The sequence below is a fragment of the Chiloscyllium punctatum genome, chromosome 31, assembly GCF_047496795.1.
Source record: "Chiloscyllium punctatum isolate Juve2018m chromosome 31, sChiPun1.3, whole genome shotgun sequence".
In the NCBI taxonomy this organism is placed as follows: Eukaryota; Metazoa; Chordata; class Chondrichthyes; order Orectolobiformes; family Hemiscylliidae; genus Chiloscyllium; species Chiloscyllium punctatum.
This window is the reverse complement of record NC_092769.1, coordinates 73,150,939-73,164,830: the sequence shown is the minus strand read 5'-3', so window position 1 is coordinate 73,164,830 and position 13,892 is coordinate 73,150,939. Positions and strand designations below refer to the sequence as shown.

General features: G+C 53.1%; 1 pseudogene; it reads right to left on the bottom strand.

Moving 5' to 3' along the window:
- Positions 1 to 13,892, bottom strand: part of LOC140457077 (uncharacterized) — a 50,470-nt pseudogene that overhangs the window by 29,014 nt on the left and 7,564 nt on the right.

The window sequence follows — 13,892 nt, the reverse complement described above, 5'->3', positions numbered from 1 at the left end:
CCCATAGTGCCCAGGGATGTGCAGGTTAGGGTGGATTGGCCGTGCTAAATTGTCCCATAGTGCCCAGGGATGTGCAGGTTACGGTGGATTGGTCATGCTAAATTGTCCCATAGTGCCCAGGGATGCACAGGTTAGGGTGGGTTGGCCGTGTTAAATTGTCCCATAGTGCCCACGGATGTGCAGATTAGAGTGGATTGGCTGTGCTAAATTGTCCCATAGTGCCCAGGGATGTGCAGGTTAGGGTGGATTGGTCATGCTAAATTGTGCCATAGTGCCCAGGGATGTACAGGTTAGGGTGGATTGGCCGTGCTAAATTGTCCCATAGTGCCCAGGGATGTACAGGTTAGGGTGGATAGGCCATGCTAAATTGTCCCATAGTGCCCAGTGATGTGCAGGTTAGGGTGGATTGGCCATGATAAATTGTCCCATAGTGCCCAGGGATGTGCAGTTTCGTGGATTGGCCGTGCTAAATTGTCCCATCGTGCCCAGGGATGTGCAGGTTAGGGTGGATTGGCCGTGCTAAATTGTCCCATAGTGCCCAGGGATGTGCAGGTTAGGGTAGATTGGCCATGCTAAATTGTCCCATAGTGCCCAGGGATGTGCAGGTTAGGGTGGATTGGCCATGCTAAATTGTCCCATAGTGCACAGGGGTGTGCAGGTTAGGGTGGATTGGCCGTGCTAAATTGTCCCATAGTGCCCTGGGGTGAGAAGGTTGTGGTGGATTGGCCGTGCTAAATTGTCCCATCGTGCCCAGGGATGTGCAGGTTAGGGTGGATTGGCTGTGCTAAATTGTCCCATAGTGTCCAGGGATGTGCAGGTTAAGGTGGATTGGCTGTACTGGATTGGCTGTACTAATTTGTCCCATAGTGTCCAGGGATGTGCAGGTTAGGGTGGATTGGTCATGCTAAATTGTCCCATAGTGCCCAGGGATGTGCAGGTTAGGGTGGATTGGTCATGCTAAATCGTCCCATAGTGTCCAGGGATGTGCAGGTTAGGGTGGATTGGCTGTACTAAATTGTCCCATAGTGTCCAGGGATGTGCAGGTTAGGGTGGATTGGTCATGCTAAATTGTCCCATAGTGTCCAGGGATGTGCAGGTTAGGGTGGATTGGTCATGCTAAATTGTCCCATCGTGCCCAGGGATGTGCAGGTTAGGGTGGATTGGCTGTGCTAAATTGTCCCATAGTGCCCACGGATGTGCAGGTTAGGGTGGATTGGCCATGCTAAATTGTCCCTCAGTGCGCAGGGATGTGCAGGTTAGGGTGGATTGGCTGTGCTAAATTGTCCCATAGTGCCCAGGGATGTGCAGGTTAGAATGGATTGGCCTTGCTAAATTGTCCCATAGTGCCCAGGGATGTGCAGGTTCGGGTGGATTGGTCATGCTAAATTGTCCCATAGTGTCCAGGGATGTGCAGGTTAGGGTGGGTTGGCCGTGTTAAATTGTCCCATAGTGCCCAGGGATGTGCAGGTTAGGGTGGATTGGCCGTGCTAAATTGTCCCATAGTGCCCTCGGATGTGCAGGTTAGGGTGGATTGGCCGTGCTAAATTGTCCCATAGTGCCCAGGGATGTGCAGGTTAGGGTGGACTGGCCGTGCTAAATTGTCCCATAGTGCCCAGGGATGTGCAGGTTAGGGTGGATTGGCCGTGCTAAATTGCCCCATAGTGCCCAGGGATGTGCAGGTTAGCGTGGATTGGCCGTGCTAAATTGCCCCATAGTGCCCAGGGATGTGCAGGTTAGGGTGGATTGGCCGTGGTATAGTTTTTGTCTCCAGGGAAAATAGCCCTTGCCTCTTCCCACAGCTCAAACACTCAGACATCCTTGTAAATCTTCTCTGAACCCTTTCAAGTTTCACAACATCCTTCCTCTAGCAGGGAGACCAGAACTGAACACAGTATTCCAAAAGTGATCTCACTGATGTCTCGTGCAACTACAACATAACACCTTATACTAGATGCAGTGACCAATAAAGGAAAGCATACCAAACGCTTCCTTCCCCGTCCTGTCTTCCTGCGACTCTCCTCTCAAGGGGCACCACTTCCTTGCTCTATCGCCCACAGCCCTCGATTCCCTTCCCGGTTAAGAATCTACCTCTCCCTAACAACCTAGCGTCTGGAGTAGAGGGAGAGCCCCTTCCTCTCTCCCTCCACCCAATGGACTCCTCTACGTACAGCAGGTGTGTCCACATATAATGGCCACCGCAGTCAAATAGCTCAGTCCTATGACAAAATACCCCCGCTCCAAAATGGCGATGCACAGCCAACAGAGGGCACTGCGATGCAAGGAATGGTCAGGAACAGCAAGATCCCAAGAGGTGATGAGGAGATAATCACCAGCCTTGAGCTTCCACTGGGGCCAATGGGTGACTGTGGTCATCTCGTGCACCCCTACCCCACCCCCCACCCCGACACCCCACCCCCAACCCCACCCCAACACCACACCCCCAACCCCACCCCGACACCACACTCCCAACCCTGACACCACACCCAACTCCAACCCCACCCCGACACCACACCCACCCCCAACCCCATCCCGACACCCCACCCCCAACCCCACCCCGACACCACACCCCCAACCCCACCCCAACACCACACCCCCAACCCTGACACAACCCCAACACCGCACCCCCAACCCCATCCCGACACCGGACACCCAACCCCGACACCACACCCACCCCCAACCCCATCCCGACACCACACCTCCGACCCCACCCCGACACCACACCTCCGACCCCACCCCGACCCCACACCCCCGACCCCACCCCGACACCACACCCCCAACCCCCACCCTGACACCACAACCCCAACACCACATCCCCAATCCCACCCCCACACCTCACCCCATCTCCACCCAACACCGCACCCCCAACCCCATCCCGACACCGCACACCCAACCCCGACACCACACCCAACTCCAACACCACCCCGACACCACACCCACCCCCAACCCCATCCCGACACCGCACACCCAACTCCAACCCCACCCCGACACCACCCCCAACCCCGACACCACACCCAACTCCAACCCCACCCCAACACCGCACCCAAGCTCACCCCCCACCCCGACACACCTCCAACCCCACCCCGACACCCCGCCTCAACCCCACCCTGACACCACACCCAACCCCACCCTACACCGCACCCAACCTCACCCCCCCACCCCGACACTTCACCCCCCATCCCGACACTTCACCCCCCACCCCGACACTTCACCCCCCACCCCGACACCACCCCCTCCAACCCCACCCCCACCCCGACACCACACCCAACCACACCCCCCCACCCCGACACTTCACCCCCCACCCCGACACACACCCCCATCCCCACCGCGACACCACCCCCTCCAACCCCACCCCCACCCCGACACCGCACCCAACCACACCCCCATCCCAACACCACACCCAACCCAACCCTGACACCACACCCACACCCTGACACTGCACCCACCCCCACCCCGACACCACACACCCACCAAGACACCGCCCCAACCCTACCCCCACCCCGACACCACACCCAACCGGACTCTCACCCCGACACCGCATCCAACCCCACCCCGACACCGCACCCAACCCCATCCCCACCCCGACACCACACACCCACCCCGACAGCACAGCCAGCCCCACCCCCACCCCGACACCACACTCCCACCCCGACACCACACACCCACTCCCAGCCTGACACCCCACCCCCACCTCGACACCACCCCACCCCCACCCCGACAATGCACCCAATCCCGCCACCACCCCACACCGACACCAACCCCACAATCCCACTCCGATACCGCCCCAACCCCAACACCACACCCATCCCCACCCCGACACTGTACCCAACCCCACCCCCACCCTGACACACCCCCACCTCCACCCTGACACTGCCCCCAACCCCGACACGCACCAAACCCCACCCCCACTCCGAGACACCCAACCACGCACGCACCCCCACCCCGACACCACAACCAACCCCGGCCCAACTCTGACACCGCCCCCACCCTGACACGCGCCCCCAACCCCACCCTCACCCCGACACCACACCCACCCAGACACCACTGGCACTCTGGAAGAGGGTGGGTGCGAGCATACCCGTGGTGTTTGGGTGGGTGGGGGTGCCAGACATAGACAGCGCCCACCGCCCACACCTTACCTCGATGGCGGGGTACGTCCTGGTGCTGTCGGTGCTCTTCTCCCCCGGGATGCTCCCGGCCGAGCGTCCCTCGCATTTATACCGGAAACGCATCCCACGTTGTTTGGGCTGTTCCAGGATCCGGATGTAAGGGGGGGCTGGAGGGGACAGGAAGACAGCAAAGAAAATAAGAAGTCCCCTCGAGCGAGCCTCTGCGATCGCGTACGCTGCAGAACTGACCGTGGACAGAGAGAAACAGCAGCTATAAATCCCGTGTTGAGGAAAGGGGACGAGGATTGGAAGCGTTTAGCTGCATCCGGGAGGAGGGAGACTCAAAGCCCCCAGTGAACAAAGAGCTGGCTGCTTTAAACCACACTGACAAACGATTCAGCTTCTCCAGAGGCTGAGAAACGAAGTTGTGAAATGTGAAAAGGCTTCAGAACAGATTTACAAGGACGTTAGAGGGTTTGAGTTACAGGGAGAGGCCGAACAGGCTGGGGCTGTTTTCCCTGGCGCGTCGGAGGCTGAGGGGTGACCTTATAGAGGTTTATAAAATCCCGAGGGGCCACGGATAGGGTGAATAGACAAGGTGTGTTCCCTGGGGTGGGGGGAGTCCAAAACTAGAGGGTATAGGTTTAAGGTGAGAGGGGAAAGATTTAAAAGGGACCTAAGGGGCAACTTTTTCACACAGAGGATGGTGCGTGTATGGAATGAGCTGCCAGAGGAAGTGGTGGAGGCTGGTACAATGACAACATTTAAAAGGCACCTGGATGGTATATGAATAGGAAGGGTTTAGAGGGATATGCAAATGAAACTAGATTAATTTAGGATATCTGGTCAGCATGGATTAGTTGGACTGAAGGGTCTGTTTCTGTGCTGTGCAGCACTACGAATTAATCACGGGAAAGATCAGACAGTCAATACCAAATCGAAACAAGGAAAACTCTTTTCCCTTCCCACCCCAAAACCAATGTTTTTTTTTAAAAAATGAGTTGATCTCCGGAACTCTTGTGCGTATTCACCTTTCTTTATGGGTCAGAGTATTGAGTACAGGAGTTGGGAGGTCATGTTGCGACTGTACAGGACGTTGGTTAGGCCCACTGTTGGAATATCGCGTGCAATTCTGGTCTCCTTCCTATCGGAAAGATGTTGTGAAACTTGAAAGGGTTCAGAAAAGATTTACAAGGATGTTGCCGGGGTTGGAGGGTTTGAGCTACAGGGAAAGGCTGAACAGGCTGGGGCTGTTTTCCCTGGAGCGTCGGAGGCTGAGGGGTGACCTTATAGAGGTTTATAAAATCATGAGGGGCATGGATAGGGTGAATAGACAAGGTCTTTTCCCTGGGGTCGGGGAGTTGAATTGAGAAATAAGAAAGGGATGATCACCTTATTGGAATTGTATTATAGATCCTCCAATAGTCAGAGGGAAATTGAGGAACAAACTTGTAAGGAGATCTCAGCTATCTGTAAGAATAATAGGGTGGTTATGGTCAGGGATTTTAACTTTCCAAACATCAACTGGGACTGCCATAGTGTTAAAGGTTTAGATGGAGAGGAATTTCTGAAGTGTGTATAAGACAATTTTCTGATTCAGTATGTGGATGTACCTACTAGAGAAGGTGCAAAACTTGACCCACTCTTGGGAAATAAGGCAGGGCAAGTGACTGAGGTGTCAGTGGGGGAGCACTTTGGGGCCATAATTCTATTAGTTTTAAAATAGTGATGGAAAAGGACAGACCAGATCGAAAAGTTGAAGTTCTAAACTGGAGGAAGGCCAATTTTAATGGTATAGGGCAAGAACTTCCAAAATCTGATTGGGGGCAGATGTTCATTGGTAAAGGGACGGCTGGAAAATGGGATAACAAGAGTCCAGAGAAAGTATATTCCTGTCAGGGTGAAAGGGAAGGCTGGTATGACACTAAGTGGGAGCTGTGCCAACAGACATAGAGTCCTGACGGTGCGGCAGCAGGCTATTCAACCCATCGAGTCTCTACCTCATTGGTCAGGTACACTAAGCTTCCTTAGGGGCTGCACAGCTCAGAGGGATTGTGGCACCCCAAGCGGAGGGCACCGTGGCACCCAGAGCAGGTCAGAGGCTGGGAATCCTGCAGCAGGTAACTCCCCTCCTGACTCTCCCCCAAAGCCTGTCCCACCATCTATAAGTCAGGGGGGTGAGGGAACACTCCCCACTTGCCCCTGGATGGGGTGGGGGACAGCGCCAACAACACTCGAGAAGCTCGACACCATCCAGGGACAGAGCAGCCCCCACTCGACTGGCACCACATCCCCACTCCCTCCCCCCCCCACCGACGCTCAGTAACAGCAGGGTGTACCAGCTACAAGACAACTCACCCAAAGATGCTCAGGCAGCACCTTCCAAAACGCACGAGCACTTCCACCTAGAAGGGCAAGGGCCAGCAGATACATAGGAACACCACTCCCCCGCAAGTTCCCCTCCGAGCCCCTCACCGTCCCAAACTGGGAATGTATCGGCCGTTCCTTCGCTGGGTCCAAATCCCGGAATTCCCTCCCTAAGGGCATTGTGGGCGTCCCTTACAGCACATGGACTGCAGCCAGTCCAAGAAGGCAGCTCATCCCCACCTTGCCCAGGGGCAATCTGAGACAGGGCAAGAATTACCAGTCTTACCAGTGCTACCCACATCCCGTGACAAGAATGAAGCAGATATTCCTTGCAGACTAACCTGTATTGACAGCAGTGTTCCACTGTGTCACTCCAATTGGAAGGAAGGCTGCAGGTTGAGGGGAGAAGATACAGAGAAAGGAGAGGTTACTTGAGGAGGTCTTTTACACACACACTGCTGCAACTCCCAGAACTTAGTTCCAGTTGCTCATGTTAAAACAGCACAACGGTCCACCAGGGAGCGGAATGGGGGAGCAGGCTCGAGACAGGGCTGAAGGCCTCATCACTCAAACTGTTGGATTAGACTGGGCTTTCTCAACACTCGTCCTCAGGTTCACATCCCTCCATCGGCACACTCCCTATCTCTGTAACCCCCCCAGCCCCTACACCCCCTCCCTATCTCTGTAACCCCCCCAGCCCCTACACCCCCTCCCTATCTCTGTAACCCCCCCAGCCCCTACAGTCCCTCCCTATCTCTGTCACCCCCCCAGCCCCTACACCCCCTCCCTATCTCTGTAACCCCCTCCAGCCCCTACAGTCCCTCCCTATCTCTGTAACCCCCTCCGGCCCCTACGCCCCCTCCCTATCTCTGTACCCCCTCCAGCCCCTACACCCCCTCCCTATCTCTGTAACCCCCTCCAGCCCCTACACCCCCTCCCTATCTCTGTCACCCCCTCCAGCCCCTACACCCCCTCCCTATCTCTGTCACCCCCTCCACCCCCTCCCTATCTCCGTAACCCCCTCCAGCCCCTATACCCCCTCCCTATCCCTGCCCCCTTGAGACTCTGGAAGGGCAGAATCTCTGTGTGTTGACCCTGTCAAGTCCCGAAGAATCCTGATTGCGTGCACCTCTCAGACCTCGAAACCCCGATGAGTACATGCCCAACCCACTCAGCCTCTCCCCGTACGACCGTGCCTCCATACCCAGGATGTACCTCGTGCACACTCCCTTACAGCTCCCAAGCCTCGGCTAAGGGACTGAATCCTGCTCACCGTATTCCCGCTGGGGTGGGCCACGTTCCTTGCATGGCTTTGGCTGGACCTCCCTATTTTTAACTCACCATTCCCTCTGAAACAGGAACCAATCTTCCAATGGGCACTCCCCCTAACCGATGCCAGCTTGTGCACGGGAACACCCCAAATCTTTCCAGGCTGCTGCTTTCTGCACTATTCCTCCATTTCAATAATATTCAGCCCCTTTGGTCTTCCTGCCAAAGAGCCATAAGCCTGGGCAGGGATTGGCACCCTCTATTATAAACAGCCAGTCCAAACTCCCACCCCCAGCTCATTCCTCAGACTGTTCAATATCCCTACCGGTCTAAACCCAGTGACCTGTCACACTCTCCTCTTTTAAACTGAAAGTAAAGCTCCCTCTACACTGTCCCCCACCAAACACTCCCCAGGACAGGGACAGCACGGGGTTAGATACAGAGTAAAGCTCCCTCAACACTGTCCCCCCATCAAACACTCCCCAGGACAGGGACAGCACGGGGTTAGATACAGAGTAAAGCTCCCTCAACACTGTCCCCCCATCAAACACTCCCCAGGACAGGGACAGCACGGGGTTAGATACAGAGTAAAGCTCCCTCTACACTGTCCCCCATCAAACACTCCCAGGGACAGGGACAGCACGGGGTTAGATACAGAGTAAAGCTCCCTCTATACTGTCCCCCATCAAACACTCCCAGGGACAGGGACAGCACGGGGTTAGATACAGAGTAAATCTCCCTCTACACTGTCCCCCCACCATCAAACACTCCCCAGGACAGGGACAGCACGGGGTTAGATACAGAGTAAAGCTCCCGCTGTGCTGTCCCGAGTCTCTCCCCAGGACAGGGAGAACACAGCAATGGGAGAATCCATATAAAGAGAGAAGATTGCTGATGCTGGAAATCTGATCTTCCGAAGGAAGTGCCCGAAATGCTGGAAATACTCAATGCCTCAACCAATATCTGTGCAGAGGGAGAAAGAATGGGACGCTAATTCCATCTGGAGCCCTTTCAGTGGATGGGGTCTGGCCTGGGGAGACTTGGAACAAGGGACCTGACAGCTCGGGCCGAGGGTGATCATAACAGGGTTACGCACAGATCGGAGATGGAGAAACGTAACAAAATGACTAAAAGCTGCAGATTTCAGCAGCGAGAGACTGCAGGGGATCTCAAGATTGACTCAAAAGGTTTGCACAAGTGGAGTCGGCCGTGAAACTCTCATGTAGCCTCTCGAGAAATAACCAGACACTGTCCAGACAATACTGAAAATAAAAGCCCGGAAAGTGTTAAACTCGGGGAGGTCACCGATTCTGTCCGTCACCTCTGCCGCGCGATGAGGACAGCGTTCAGGGGAAATTAACCGGGAGATTAATTGGGATTAACCGGGAGATTAGTTAAACTGGGACTCAGCAAGGGTTTGAGGTGTCAGCATTAGAGAAACATCGTGTTGACAGCAGATAAACACACACGCCCCCCTCAGCCTTCCAGCACTCTTTCTGGATTTATTCATGACTGTCTTACAGAGGAGATGACTTTGAGGGGGGGGGGGCAGAGGGTAGTGCCCGCACGTCTGGGCTAGGGGGTCTAGGGTTTAGTCCTACCTCAAGACTTGAACCCTCAACAGAGATCTGCTTATACAGGAGATCAGAGGGGTAGATATGAATGTGGAAACCTTTCCAACACACACACACACACGCGCACTATCACCCCATGTCAAAGCTCACATTAGGAGCAGCAAGCCATTCGCTCCATTGATGCTGGTCCACCGTTCAATATGAAAGTGGTTGATTTGATTTAATTCATTCACGGGGCGAGAGGGTCACTGGCTAGGCCAACGTTTATTGCCCGTCCCTAATAGCCTAGAGGGCAGGTAATGAATGCCTACAGTGTGGAAGCAGGCCATTCGGCCCATCGAGTCCACATCAGCCCTCAGAAGAGCATCCTACCTATTCTTACCCTATCCCTGTAACTCTGCACGGTCAATCCACCCTAACCTGCACACCCCTGGGCACTATGGGACAATTTAGCACAGCCAATCCACCCTAACCTGCACATCCTTGGACACTATGGGACAATTTAGCACAGCCAATCCACCCTAACCTGCACATCCCTGGACACTATGGGACAATTTAGCATGGCCAATCCACCCTAACCTGCACATCCCTGGGCACTATGGGACAAGTTTGCACGGCCAATCCACCCTAACCTGCACATCCCTGAGCACTATGGGACAATTTAGCATGGCCAATCCTCCCTAACCTGCACATCCCTGGGCACTATGGGACAATTTAGCACGGCCAATCCACCCTAACCTGCACATCCCTGGGCACTATGGGACAATTTAGCATGGCCAATCCTCCCTAACCTGCACATCCCTGGGCACTATGGGACAATTTAGCATGGCTAATCCACCCTATCTCCTGCTTTTCCTCTATTTTTCCTGCTAACATCTCACTTGCCACATCTTTGCCCACCCACTTGGGAGTCCTAGAGATGTATGGCACAGAACCAGACCCTTCAATCCAACCCATCCATGCCGACCAGCTATCCTAACCTAATCTTGTTCCCAGTTGCCAGCATTTGATCCATATCTCTCCAAATCCTTCCGATTCATAAGAGTCACACAGCACAGAAACAGACCCTTCGGTCCAACCAGTCCATGCCGACCATAATCCCAAACTAACCTAGTCCCACCCGCCTGCTCCTGATCCATATCCCTCCAAACCCTTTCCTATTCATGTCCTTATCCAAATGTCTTTTAAATGTTGTGACTGTACCTGCATCCACCGCACCCTCTGGAAGTTCATTCCACCCACAAACTACACTGTGTGTAAATCATTTGTCCCTCATGTCCTTTTTAAATCTCCCTCCTCTCACCTTTAAAATGTGACCCCACGTCTTCAAATCCCATATCCCCTTCCAGATGCCCTTTAATGTTGTCATTGTACCAGCCTCCACCACTTCCTCTGGCAGCTCATTCCATACACGTACCACCCTCTGGGTGAAAAAGTTGCCCCTTGGGTCCCTTTTCAATCTTGCCCCTCTCACCTTAAACCCACGCCCTCTAGTTTTGGACCCTCCCACCCTGGGAAAAAGATCTTGGCTGTTCACCCTATCCATGCCCCTCATGATTTTATAAACTTCTATAAGGCCCCCGACGCTCCAGGGAAAACAGCCCCAGCTTATTCAGCCTCTCCCTGTAGCTCAAACCCTCCTACATCCTAGTAAATCTTTTCTGAACCCTTTTAAGTTGCAGAACTTCCTTCCTATAGTCGGGAGACCAGAACTGAACACAGTATTCCAAAACTGCCAATGTCCTCTACAGTGACAACATGACCTCCCAACCCCTACACTCAAAGCACTGACCAATAAAGGCAAGGGTACCAAATGCCTTCTAATTATACTGCAACTCTACGTTCAAGGAGCTATGAACCTGCACTCTCTTTGTTCAGCAACACTCCCCAGGACCTGATCATGAAGTTATAAGTGCTGCCCTGATTTGCTTTTCTCACAAAGCACAAGCCCATGTTTGTTTTATTCTCCCCTTGTGTCTTTGTCACAATGTCTTTTTCCGTCGATCTTTTGGTCATCAGTGATGAGCCAACTCTACACAGGTTCCCCACAAGGCTGTGTACTCAGCTGCTTCGTGTATTATAGAACATAGAACAATACAGCGCAGTACAGGCCCTTCGGCCCTCGATGTTGCGCCGATCCAAGCCCACCTAACCTACACGAGCCCACTATCCTCCATATGCCTATCCAATGCCCGCTTAAATACCCATAAAGAGGGAGAGTCCACTACTGCTACTGGCAGGGCATTCCATGAATTCACGACTCGCTGAGTAAAGAATCTACCCCTAACATCTGTCCTATACCTACCACCCCTTAATTTAAAGCTATGCCCCCTCGTAATAGCTGACTCCATACATGGAAAAAGGTTCTCATGGTCAACCCTATCTAAACCCCTAATCATCTTGTACACCTCTATCAAGTCACCCCTAAACCTTCTTTTCTCCAATGAAAACAGCCCCAAGTGCCTCAGCCTTTCCTCATACGATCTTCCTCCCATACCAGGCAACATCCTGGTAAACCTCCTCTGCACCCGTTCCAGTGCCTCCACATCCTTCCTATAGTATGGCGACCAAAACTGCACACAATACTCCAGATGCGGTCGCACCAGAGTCTTATACAACTGCAACATAACCTCAGGACACCGGAACTCAATTCCTCTACCAATAAAAGCCAGTACGCCATATGCCTTCTTCACCGCACTATTTACCTGGGTGGCAACTTTCAGAGATCTGTGTACATGGACACCAAGATCCCTCTGCTCATCCTGACCGTGTGGCCAAATTCTGCCCCAACTCCGTCTACAGGCTCCCTGACCACACCCACAGTTGAGGGCCAGATCTCAACCAATGAGAAAAGAGTGCTAGGGGCTCTCTCTCCCTCAGCATCAGCAAAACGAAGGAGCTGGCCATTGACTTCAGGAAGCCCTCCTGTCTGTATCAGTGGGGCTGAAGTGGAGATGCTACACAGCGTCACATTCCTGGGAGTGCTGGTCACCCGCAATCTATCCCGGTGCCCCCCGCATCGATGCGATGCTCGAGAAAGCACAACAATGTCTTCCTCAGGAGGCTAAGGAAATTCAGCATGTCCACAAGGACTCTCACCAATTTTTACAGACGCACCGTAAAAAGTATCCAATCCTGTTGCATCCCAGCAACTGCTCTGCCTGGGACCGTGAGAAACTCCAGGGAGCTGTGAACACAGCCCAGTCCCTCACACAAACCCAACCTTCCATCCACCGACTCCGTCTACACTCCCCACTGCCTCGGGAAGGCAGCCGACATCATCAGAGACCCCCTCCCACCCCAGTTATAATCTCTCCCACCCTCTTCCATCAGACAGGAGGGACAAAAACTTAGACACACAGACCAACAGATTCAAGAACAGCTTCTTCCCCGCTGTTGTCAGACTTCTGAATAGACCCCACAAATTTTGAATTTAAATGACCTCACTCTTTACGCACCGCCTCTGCGGCCGTAAGATTGCACTCCGAATGCACTTTGTATGGAATGGTCCACCTTTACTGCATGCAACGCAAAACGTTTCACTGTACATCGGTATGCATGAGAATAAATAATTAAATTAAACTATAACTCTCTTCATTAATGTTATTTAGATAAATTGTGCTGAAATCCCAGCATCAATCCCTGTGACAAACCAGGAAAATAAATGCATTTATGCTTCCCATTAGCTTCCCATTAGTCTGCCAATCTTCTAACCATGCCAATGTGTTACCACAAGACTTCATTTTCTATATGAATCAGTGATGTGACACCCTGTCAAATGTCTTATGCAAATCTAGGTACAGAACATCCACCCAATTCTCCCTTTATCTACAGCATATTACCACTCAAATAAAAACTCAAATCAATTGGTAAAACACGATTTCCCCTTTGCGAAGCCAGGAGGGTGATACGGTGGCTCAGTGGTTAGCACTGCTGCCTCCCAGCGCCAGGGACCCAGGTTCGATCTCACCCTCAGGCGACTGTCAATGTGGAGTTTGCACATTCTCCCCGGGTCTGCGTGGGTTTCCTCCCACAGTCCGAAGGTGTGCAGGTTAGGGTGGATTGACAGTGCTAAATCGCCCAGGGATTGGCGATGGGAAATGCAGGGATAAGGTAGGAGATGAGTCTGGGGTGGGTGCTTTGGGAGTTGGTGTGGACTCGATGGGCCAAATGGGATTCTGTGATTCTAGCTCTGTTTGATTATTTGAACTTACTCAAGTGCCCGACTAATATTTCTTTCATCCTAACATTTCCCTAGGACAGATGTTAAAGTGGTTCCTGCTTTCTGACACCCTTTTTGAAGGAATGAGTTAAACTCACCATTTTCCGATCTCTCGAGACTGTCACCAAATGGAGTGTGCTTTGGAAAATTAAGACGAACACATTAACTAGCCACTTTGATGCCCTCTGGATGAAGTCCATTTCAGGTCCTGGGGACTTTCATTTCCTGGGCAGTGTGAGTTCCTTCTTTCCCCCCCCCCCCCAAAATCCTGATTTGTCACTGCTTCTAATTACTTGTATTCTCTGCAGTGACACATGGTTCAAAATATCTGTTTGTTCATCTCTCATCCCCTGA